Source organism: Lycium barbarum, chromosome 4 (genome assembly GCF_019175385.1).
Source record: "Lycium barbarum isolate Lr01 chromosome 4, ASM1917538v2, whole genome shotgun sequence".
Classification (NCBI taxonomy): Eukaryota; Viridiplantae; Streptophyta; class Magnoliopsida; order Solanales; family Solanaceae; genus Lycium; species Lycium barbarum.
Window position 1 is genome coordinate 53,530,384 of NC_083340.1, and position 10,396 is coordinate 53,540,779.

Consider the following 10,396-nt stretch of genomic DNA (forward strand, 5'->3'; position numbering starts at 1 on the left):
TCTAGATTTCTCAATTTGCTTCTAATTCTCCCATATTTATGGTCATGACCTCCAACTTCGTCCATTCGTCTAAAGTGTCGAGTTCATGATCTTAGTACCATTTATAATACATTCATATCGTAACACAACAACATTCATAATTCAATTCAAACTATTCCTCAAAATGTCACTATTCACCATTCATGACCTAGTTGACCACATTTTCTACAATCCATGTATTTTAATTCTCCAATACCTTAAACATCATGAATCTTACCTTAGAAGTTGTAGGAACAAGCTTTGGTTGATAATACTCCTCTTTGAGCAAAACCCTAGTTTTTCTTCATTTGGATTTCTTGACTTGGATGATCCTTGATGATTCCCTTATCCTTGATTCACTTGTCTTAATGTTATTGATGGCTTATAATCCTTGAAAACTCATATAATAAATGTAGAGAGAAGTTTTAGAGATAAGTGGTGTAATGTTGTAATGAAATAAGCCAAGTCTTGATCCTTACATTTAATGAATTGAAAAATCTGTGCTGGGTGAACAGTGGTCGTCCATGGAGGTTTACGGTCCATATTTCAGTTTACGGACCGTCCCTCGTGGTCGTCTTTAAGCTTAAGCAGAACCAGAAACTTAAGGCTGCTTGCATGGTGGTTTACGACCATGGTTTACGGGCCGTAAATCACTTTACGGTCTGTCCACCAGGTCGTATTTAGCCATTTCCTCGGCTGGCAGAAAGTTGAAACCTTGCATGGCAGTTTACGACTGCCAGTTTACGGACCGTATTGCACTTTATGGTCCGTATTTCGCAATATACGACCACTGGGCAGTTGAAATTCTGCAACTTCCCATATTTCTTAGACTTCTCATTTTAATCACCCCCGTCCATGCACATGCATTGCTCACCTTGTATCTTATCTTAACTTAGCCAACTTCCTCATCTCACATCGGATACTTTCGAAATCTCGCCTAAGGTCATCAAACGTCGTTTCTTGCTCATGGACATCATGCACTCATATTCATCACTAGTTCATTCTCTTGCGTACCAACGGAAAATTTTCCGAGGTGTAACAGAGTCGATCAGCCACGAGTCAGAGAAGTAGATCCGGCCTGATAGTCTGCATTCATAAAAGAATACAGCAAGTGCAAGTCAGTACAAATAACAGTACTGGTAGGCATCATAGGCCGACTAAGCATAGTTAACACAATTAAAAAAATAACGCAGATAAACAAGTAAACCAATCACGCATGAAACAATATAATTGTAACCAAGTATTTGTCAACACCTATGTAAGTATCTAACCGCACTATAATAAATCTGAGTATATCTAGTCCTGAAACAATCATCACAATAGAATCATCACAGTCCAATCATCAACAACACAATCGTCACAATACAATCATCACGACATCTCACTCAAATCATGATGCAATGCAATGCAATAATGGTATGAATGTGATGTCATGCCATGCTATGCATATGAGGTGCACACATGCACTCCGGACAAAAATATCGATGTCTCGGTAGCACAACCCAGTGTGACTCGCGAATTCTAAGTGCCACCCATCCCAGATCATTGCCAAACAGATAGACGGAACCTTGGAAAATTGCTCACAGGGGGAGTCTCACCGGCACCACTCTGGGTGACCCGCGGAGCCCATGCACTACAATCGATTTCGGAATAACATCAGAATCGGCCATGCAACAACGATGCCCGAATATAACCATCGAACATCGGCCTCCTCACAATCACTCAAAAGAGTTGTCAAATATCAGTTTCATAAATCAACAATTCAGGAATTGAACCTCGGACATCGGCCTCCTCACAATCACTCAAGTAAAAGAGTTTATCAAGTATCAGTTTCATATAAACAACGATCCCGGAATGGATCTTCGGACATCGACCTTTTTCACAATAACTCAAGTAAAAGAGTTTATCAAATATCAATTTCGCTCAATCAACGATACCAGATCATCACCGGATATCGACCATGCATGATAATTATGAGAGAATGCGTGCAATGCATATGAGAGAATGCGTGCAATCCATATCACAAGTACCTCAATGGGGTACGCCAACAATGTATCACATCACAATACCAACAGTGGGTATGCCAACATATATCAATAACTCAAGTACCAACAGTGGGTACACAAATAATATATCAAAGTACAAATACAAAAAACGGGTATGTCAATCCTATACAATCATGACAACAAGTGACATTCGTTATCTACCAACTATACATGGCATCAGGCCAACATAATTAAACAATCAAACACATATAACGGGTTGGCTAGTCCCAACACACATCAGGGCCCATCCTAAGGCAATATACATCCCAACTTCACACCAGAAGGTTCACATGTTGCCTCCGACATCATAATCCAAATATGTGATTCACTATACTAGGTCTCACCAAAGGTAAACCATAACCTACCTGGACTGCCGAACCGCAACACCAACAAGTCACTCTATCGCCTTGCCCTTCCTCTGAAGCTCAGAACCAAAGTAGTCTAAGCATAATCGAATTCTAAATTATAAATCATGAATAATGATACTACTGATATCAATAAGGTCCATTTTAACCCTAGAAATTGGGGGAAACGAGCCCACAAGAGCAAAACGGGAAATTCACGGGTAAAATACCAAATTGAATCCTAGGTAATCATAACCCAATATTTAATTGTTGATTTAGCTCAAGAATTATCCCCAAATCTAATTTCTAGTAAAAACCCCCAAATTGGGTATGAACCCTAATTCTCCAAATTCGAAATTCAACGTTAAAAGTGGAAGATATATAATTAGTAATCTTAGAGTCATCAAGTTTTATCATCAACATCATTAATTTATCATATAGGACCCTAAAGGAAAATCTCCCAAAATCCTTCTTCAAATTCCAACTCTAAGGGATTATAAAAAGAAAGGGGGAATTCTAACATGATTGTGATTAAGGAAGAGTAAAGGATTGGACAAAGTTTTACCTCTAAGAATTTCCTCAATTTGTCTCCAAGAACAGTTTCTCTAAGCTCCAATATCGAGATATGAAATAATGAGGGTCTAAGACTTATTTAAGACACATTTAATGAAATGTCATTGCCCGTGACCGCCACGGCGAAGGGAGTGCCGCTACAGCGGTAGCGCTACGGCGGCTGGAACACTGCCACAACAGTAAAGCCTAAATCACTCATGACCACCCCAGCAGTCATCACACCACCATAGCGGTGCCGCTGGGGCTGATCTGGTGCCGCCGTTGCGAGCACCAGACACCAGATTCCCCATAAATTTTCTAAGTTTCAATCGAAAATTCGTGTTATGCCCGAGGACATCGTGTCATAACTCGACCACCTAGACCCATACAAATATATGATGCGAACGCACTCGTCATCTCGAAATTTCCGATGGAGGTCTCGTTGACCGAGTCAACCACCGGTGCCTACTTCTCATTTCCCATCCAAAGTCCCGAAATGTACCAAGATGCATTGGGAACCGAACCAACTGTCACACCCCGACCTCGCTGGGGTGTGATGGGCACCCGACCCTTACTTAGGGCCGAGCGAACCCTCAGACTCTCGCTGCACATAAAATCACGTCAACTTATTTTTCTTTAAAACAAATAATAAAGTACATAGCAAAACTTTTCTTTCAGAAATATTCTTTCTCGTGGCTTTCAAGCCGAACAAATTTGTGATCATATAAAATTCATTACGTACACAGACCGACAACCAATACCCACGACACTGTCTGCAAAGTCTCTAATAAGATCCCAAAAGCATAACATACAGAATCTGACTCGGCAGATCTCAGGGAACAAATGGAGCTTGCCATCTGCACTGGAACATCTTCCATCTGTCCTCAACTCAACTGGGAGTACCTGCGCGGCATGAAACGCAGCCCCCGAAGAACAGGGGGTCAGTACGGAAATGTACCGAGTATGTAAAGCGGAAATATAACAATATAAGCAAAACCGAGCCAGAAGTATAGAAATAGAACAAGTAGTATCGGATCCAAGTCCGAAACGGAAATACAGAGTGTGTGGCTAGGACCACGATATATATCATAAGCACGGGGTGTAGCCGTCTGAATCGTGATATGAAACAGAGGTACAAAGCCTAACTGGCAGGATCATCGTGCGGATCGGGGCACAGAGTGCTACTGACATACCCGCAACCAAAGCTAGGGGTGTAGAACTATAGCCGACTGAAGCATAGTCCGGCTCAATCATGCAGAAGCAACACCAACAGAATCATTCTCCGAATCCGATGTCCAAAAATGTAACAGGCAGAACCATGCATGTAGAATCATAAACTTACACAAGCACAGGTAGTATATATATTTACCTCAGGTTTCGGCCCTTTAGTGAGGGGCGCAATGGACAGTGCACTGGGGTGTGCACGAATAACCAGGTCGCCACAGGGTCGCCTCTAGTGCACAAGTCATACCCAAGAGGTTCCAGCAGGCAAATACGGCAGTTAGAATGTCAAAATGCTTTACTTTCTTTTGAAAAACATTTTTGTTTCACACATATAAAGGAATCAACGCACAATTTCCGCGGCCATAAGTCCAGCGGTCGCTACCACGCATATCGTGGCCAAGTACCCAGCGGTCACTATCACACGTACCGCGGCCAAGGGTCCAGCGGTTATAATCACACATACCGCGACCAAAAGTCCAGCGGTTACAATCACACATTTGACATACCGCGGTCAAGGGTCCAGCGGTCTATGTCAGGCACAATCACAAGTGCGGCAGATGCGGTCAAGGGTCCAGCAGTCAATGCCACACGTCCGGCATGACGCGGTCAAGGGTCCAGCTGTCAATGTCGGACACGCCGCGGTCGAGGGTCCAGCGGCCAATATTACATATGCGCATATTCACATAACCGGCCCGGGACTCGGTAAAACAGAAAACAACCATACAGAATGCCAAATTATCACTTTCCCAACATAATCACACACGCCAGGATCATACATCACACAAGATTCAGGTATACCAAAATCGTATATCAGTAAGTACGGGAGGTAAGTAGTTTATCCAATATATCAGGGTAATATTTTCAAAACGTTTTAGATGTCAAAAAAAATATTTTATAAAGCTCATAAAGGTGGTCATAGCACCTATCGTATAGTAAAAAACATAATAACCAGGAGCTACCTGCGAGCTCCGGACACGAGTACATTGGCTAAAGCCATACAGAATTTATATCAGGGTTTCTGTCCCCGTAATTGTTTCCATGAACATTAAATCAATTCAGGTTCGTTAAAATAACTCTCGTTTAGTAGTCGGAACAATAGCCATAAGTTTTCTCGACTTATCGTATGGGAATAAGACAGACAGAACAATAAGAGAGGCATCGGGGAATAGCGGGCCCACCTCGGGCCAAGTCGAGGCGGCGGACAAGAATCACGCCCATTAGACTCTACGGAGTCATCCAGGAAGGTCTCATAGTGATCGGGTTACATTTGTACAAGTTATGGAGGTTTAACCACTTTTCTAGCAAAATGCGCCTTTTGAAATTCAATTGAATTGAATGAATAGTATCAAAAATCAATCTCGAGTTTCTATGAGCATAATCGCCCCCGAGGCTCCGATCTTGACCTAGTACATCTAGGACATGCCAAAGAACAAAGGGGAAGACTTTACATACCTCGATTGCGCCTTACGCTCGCTTGGCTTCAATTCCAATTTCGTCCAGAATCTACAAATGGTCATGTTTACCAATTGTCAATTTCAAGCTTTTCGAGAATCTAAGCTTAATCACATAATTGCCTACCGAAATTTCGGCAGCATTTCCCCTATATATATGACATCCCCGAGACTTAGCTCGGCTTAATATATCAACACAGCAACCCAACAACAAGCATTACAAAACACATAGTATGGCATAACTAGCCTTGTTTTCCACATGGTCCAACAACTTCCACTTCAACTTCACAAACCCAAACTAGTATCAACATTTCAATATTCATCATTAATCAAGACCATTACAATGTGATTTGGAAGTATTTCATATCATTTCTATACAATATTCACATGATATACAAAATATACAAATTTTCCACCAAACCATAATCCATCCAAAACTTCAAATCTTCAACATACATATTCATAACATATTTCCACCTTCCAATTTCATCAACCATAATCATAATTCACATCTTAACAACTTCATTTCCATAATATCATAAAATCATATTAAAATGACATAATCTTCTACAATCAATTTCAATGCCAACGGACGAATTTATATCGCTATTTTCCCGTTCTATTCCGTTGAAACTTTAAATAAACTTGTTGGCAATGAAAAAGAGCCTTAATCATACCTTAAGTGCACAGCTACCACGTCCACCCTCTTATTTTTAGTTGATTTTTAGCTCAAATCGAAGGCAACGCGACGTAGAACACTTTTCTCTTCATGGGCTTCGGGATTCGGGGCTCAGATTTTGATCAAACTTTATTTATCTCTCTAAGTCTTTCCTCCCTCTCTCTCTATAGAATTTTCTGGATCTTTTCTGATCTGAAAATGTGGAGGAGGAGGCTGAAACCTCCCTTAAATAACAAGGAAATGGGCCTGACCCGGATTGGAATCGGGTTGGGCCCATTTCACTACCCAGCTTGACCTTTCCGCCTTAAAATGTTCATATCTCCTTATCCCGATGTTACCTATAGGCCCACGACCTACCGTTGGAAAGCTATTGCAATTATCTACAACTTTTACTTCTGGGCGTTTTCCCAAATTCCAGACTTATAATGCCGTTTTTGCCCCTCCAAGTCAGGTCATCCGAAAACGTTTTCTTAAAAAATTCGTTTGGAGGGCTTCCACTTTGATTTGGCCCCAAGGCCCTTCACAAGTTGTGTTTTACTTTACACATGCGATTCATATAACTTGTCACGTGTCCCAAAAAAATATTGACGTGTGGGCCCCACCTCAGTTAATAATATGACATTCAAAAATACGGGATATAACATCCTCCCCCCCTTTAGAACATTCGTCCTCGAATGTTAAACTGACCTTATGGGGTCTCCTGATACATTCGGGGAGGTACCCGTCTTTCCTTCGAAGATTTCCAAAAGTTGCAATCGCTATCTCTTCTTCCTCCGCTTACCTACTTTTCTCCTTTTAATTAATATTGTCGCATCAGAAACTTCCACTCTTATTGTAACGAGTTCAGTACTCGTTTACTTCATGACATCTCTACATCCCACCTTTTACTTGTCTCCCGAATTTTGTTTAGCTAACATTCTTCAGATATCGTAACACTGGCCGCTGGGGCCCACTACAGATTGGTACAGTCATGAACGAGACATCATATGCATATCTATGCATTTACTGCCATTTTACTCACAAAATATTTCCAAATGCTTTTTCGAACTTACTCTGATCCAAGGGCTATATTGCGTTTCCTTTCTCTTTCACCAGCCGAGTCTGCCTCGGCCTACCCGACCTATTTAGGGCTTTCAATCGCTCAGTGCCTTCTACTTTCCTTTGGGGTTACCCCAGATTTCCTATCTGTCTTTCACTTCTACATTCATGAAAATTTTGGTATACTTCCTAGGGGGTCACCCATCCCAAAATTGCTCTGGCCCTAGCACGCTTAACTTCGTAACCTTCACACATTTTGACACGTTAATGCTGATATAATTGCGTCGACGGTCCCGCACGACCTTTGTCACATAATTTAAGGCAACTCGGGGTCTTAGCAACTTTCAAAACGTTCTCGTAGCGGGTCTCACCCCGATCTAGAGAAGATTCTTTTACTTTTCTGGTTACCGGGCCGCCCCCGTAAATCCTCAATGTTTACCTCTATGCATACATATATAATTCTGAGGCGTGAGCGAACTGCTCAATTCTCGACGGCCCGTCATACACTTTGCATTCTTCCAATTAGAGGAAACTTTATCGTTAGGCATTTTTTTTCCTTATCGATATCGACCTTCAAGACTTGTTAAGAATTTATATCTCATTTTCCTCCTCGTATTTTTAGAAAAATTTGGGCAGAGGTTCCTCTGTATTTCTCACTATCGCAAAACCTGAACACAGGAAATACCAACCACGCCTCACAGGGCCAACACATATACGTATATATACATCACATCATATCGCATCATAGCCACACAGGGCTAACAATTTCAAATGAAAGTATAAAGAGGTCGAGCCTTACCTTGCGTGCCCAACTCAAACGGCACCGGTGACACATTCGTGTTTACTCTCCTCTTCAATTTTTACCCTTACGTATCAATCGTACTTCAAACACCTTGTCCGACATACGTCTTTCACACCATTGCTTACCGGTATACTGTGTAGCCTCTAATATCATCAGTTGTTGCCTTACGTCGATACTGTTCTCCAGCTGAAATTAAGGGTTAGTAAAAAGGAAATTCCTTTCCTACAGCTGGCTCTATCGCACGGTCCAGGATTCAAAGAAGATCAACAATCCCTAGATGCCCCGTAGTCTCTTGTTTATAGATGTGGCGCGCAACACACCATAAACAGGACTCTACCGGACACGACTTTGCAGACAACCCCTAGGACAGACCTGCTCTGATACCACTCTGTCACACCCCGACCTCGCTGGGGTGTGATGGGCACCCGACCCTTACTTAGGGCCGAGCGAACCCTCAGACTCTCGCTGCACATAAAATCACGTCAACTTTTTTTTCTTTAAAACAAATAATAAAGTACATAGCAAAACTTTTCTTTCAGAAATATTCTTTCTCGTGGCTTTCAAGCCGAACAAATTTGTGATCATACAAAATTCATTACGTACACAGACCGACAACCAATACCCACGACACTGTCTGCAAAGTCTCTAATAAGATCCCAAAAGCATAACATACAGAATCTGACTCGGCAGATCTCCGGGAACAAATGGAGCTTGCCATCTGCACTGGAACATCTTCCATCTATCCTCAACTCAACTGGGAGTACCTGCGCGGCATGAAACGCAGCCCCCGAAGAACAGGGGATCAGTACGGAAATGTACCGACTATGTAAAGCGGAAATATAACAATATAAGCAAAACCGAGCCAGAAGTATAGAAATAGAACAGGTAGTATCGGATCCAAGTCCGAAACGGAAATACAGAGTGTGTGGCCAGGACCACGATATATATCATAAGCACGGGGTGTAGCCGTCTGAATCGTGATATGAAACAGAGGTACAAAGCCTAACTGGCAGGATCATCGGGCGGATCGGGGAACAGAGTGCTACTGACATACCCGCAACCGAAGCTAGGGGTGTAGAACTATAGCCAACTGAAGCATAGTCCGGCTCAATCATGCAGAAGCAACACCAACAGAATCATTCTCCGAATCCGCTGTCCAGAAATGTAACAGGCAGAACCATGCATGTAGAATCATAAACTTACACAAGCACAGGTAGTATATATATTTACCTCAGGTTTCGGCCCTTTAGTGAGGGGCGCAATGGACAGTGCACTGGGGTGTGCACGAATAACCAGGTCATCACAGGGTCGCCTCTAGTGCACAAGTCATACCCAAGAGGTTCCAGCAGGCAAATACGGTAGTTAGAATGTCTAAATGCTTTACTTTCTTTTGAAAAACATTTTTGTTTCACACATATAAAGGAATCAACGCACAATTTCCGCGGCCATAAGTCCAGCGGTGGCTACCACGCATATCGTGGCCAAGTACCCAGCGGTCACTATCACACATACCGCGGCCAAGGGTCCAGCGGTTATAATCACACATACCGCGACCAAAAGTCCAGCGGTTACAATCACACATTTGACATACCGCGGTCAAGGGTCCAGCGGTCTATGTCAGGCACAATCACAAGTGCGGCAGACGCGGTCAAGGGTCCAGCAGTCAATGCCACACGTTCGGCATGACGCGGTCAAGGGTCCAGCTGTCAATGTCGGACACGCCGCGGTCGAGGGTCCAGCGGCCAATATTACATATGCGCATATTCACATAACCGGCCCGGGACTCGGTAAAACAGAAAACAACCATACAGAATGCCAAATTATCACTTTCCCAACATAATCACACACGCCAGGATCATACATCACACAAGATTCAGGTATACCAAAATCGTATATCAGTAAGTACGGGAGGTAAGTAGTTTATCCAAAATATCAGGGTAATATTTTCAAAACGTTTTAGATGTCAAAAAAAATATTTTATAAAGCTCATAAAGGTGATCATAGCACCTATCGTATAGTAAAAAACATAATAACCAGGAGCTACCTGCGAGCTCCGGACACGAGTACATTGGCTAAAGCCATACAGAATTTATATCAGGGTTTCTGTCCCCGTAATTGTTTCCATGAACATTAAATCAATTCAGTTTCATTAAAATAACTCTCGTTTAGTAGTCGGAACAATAGCCATAAGTTTTCTCGACTTATCGTATGGGAATAAGACAGACAGAACAATAAGAGAGGCA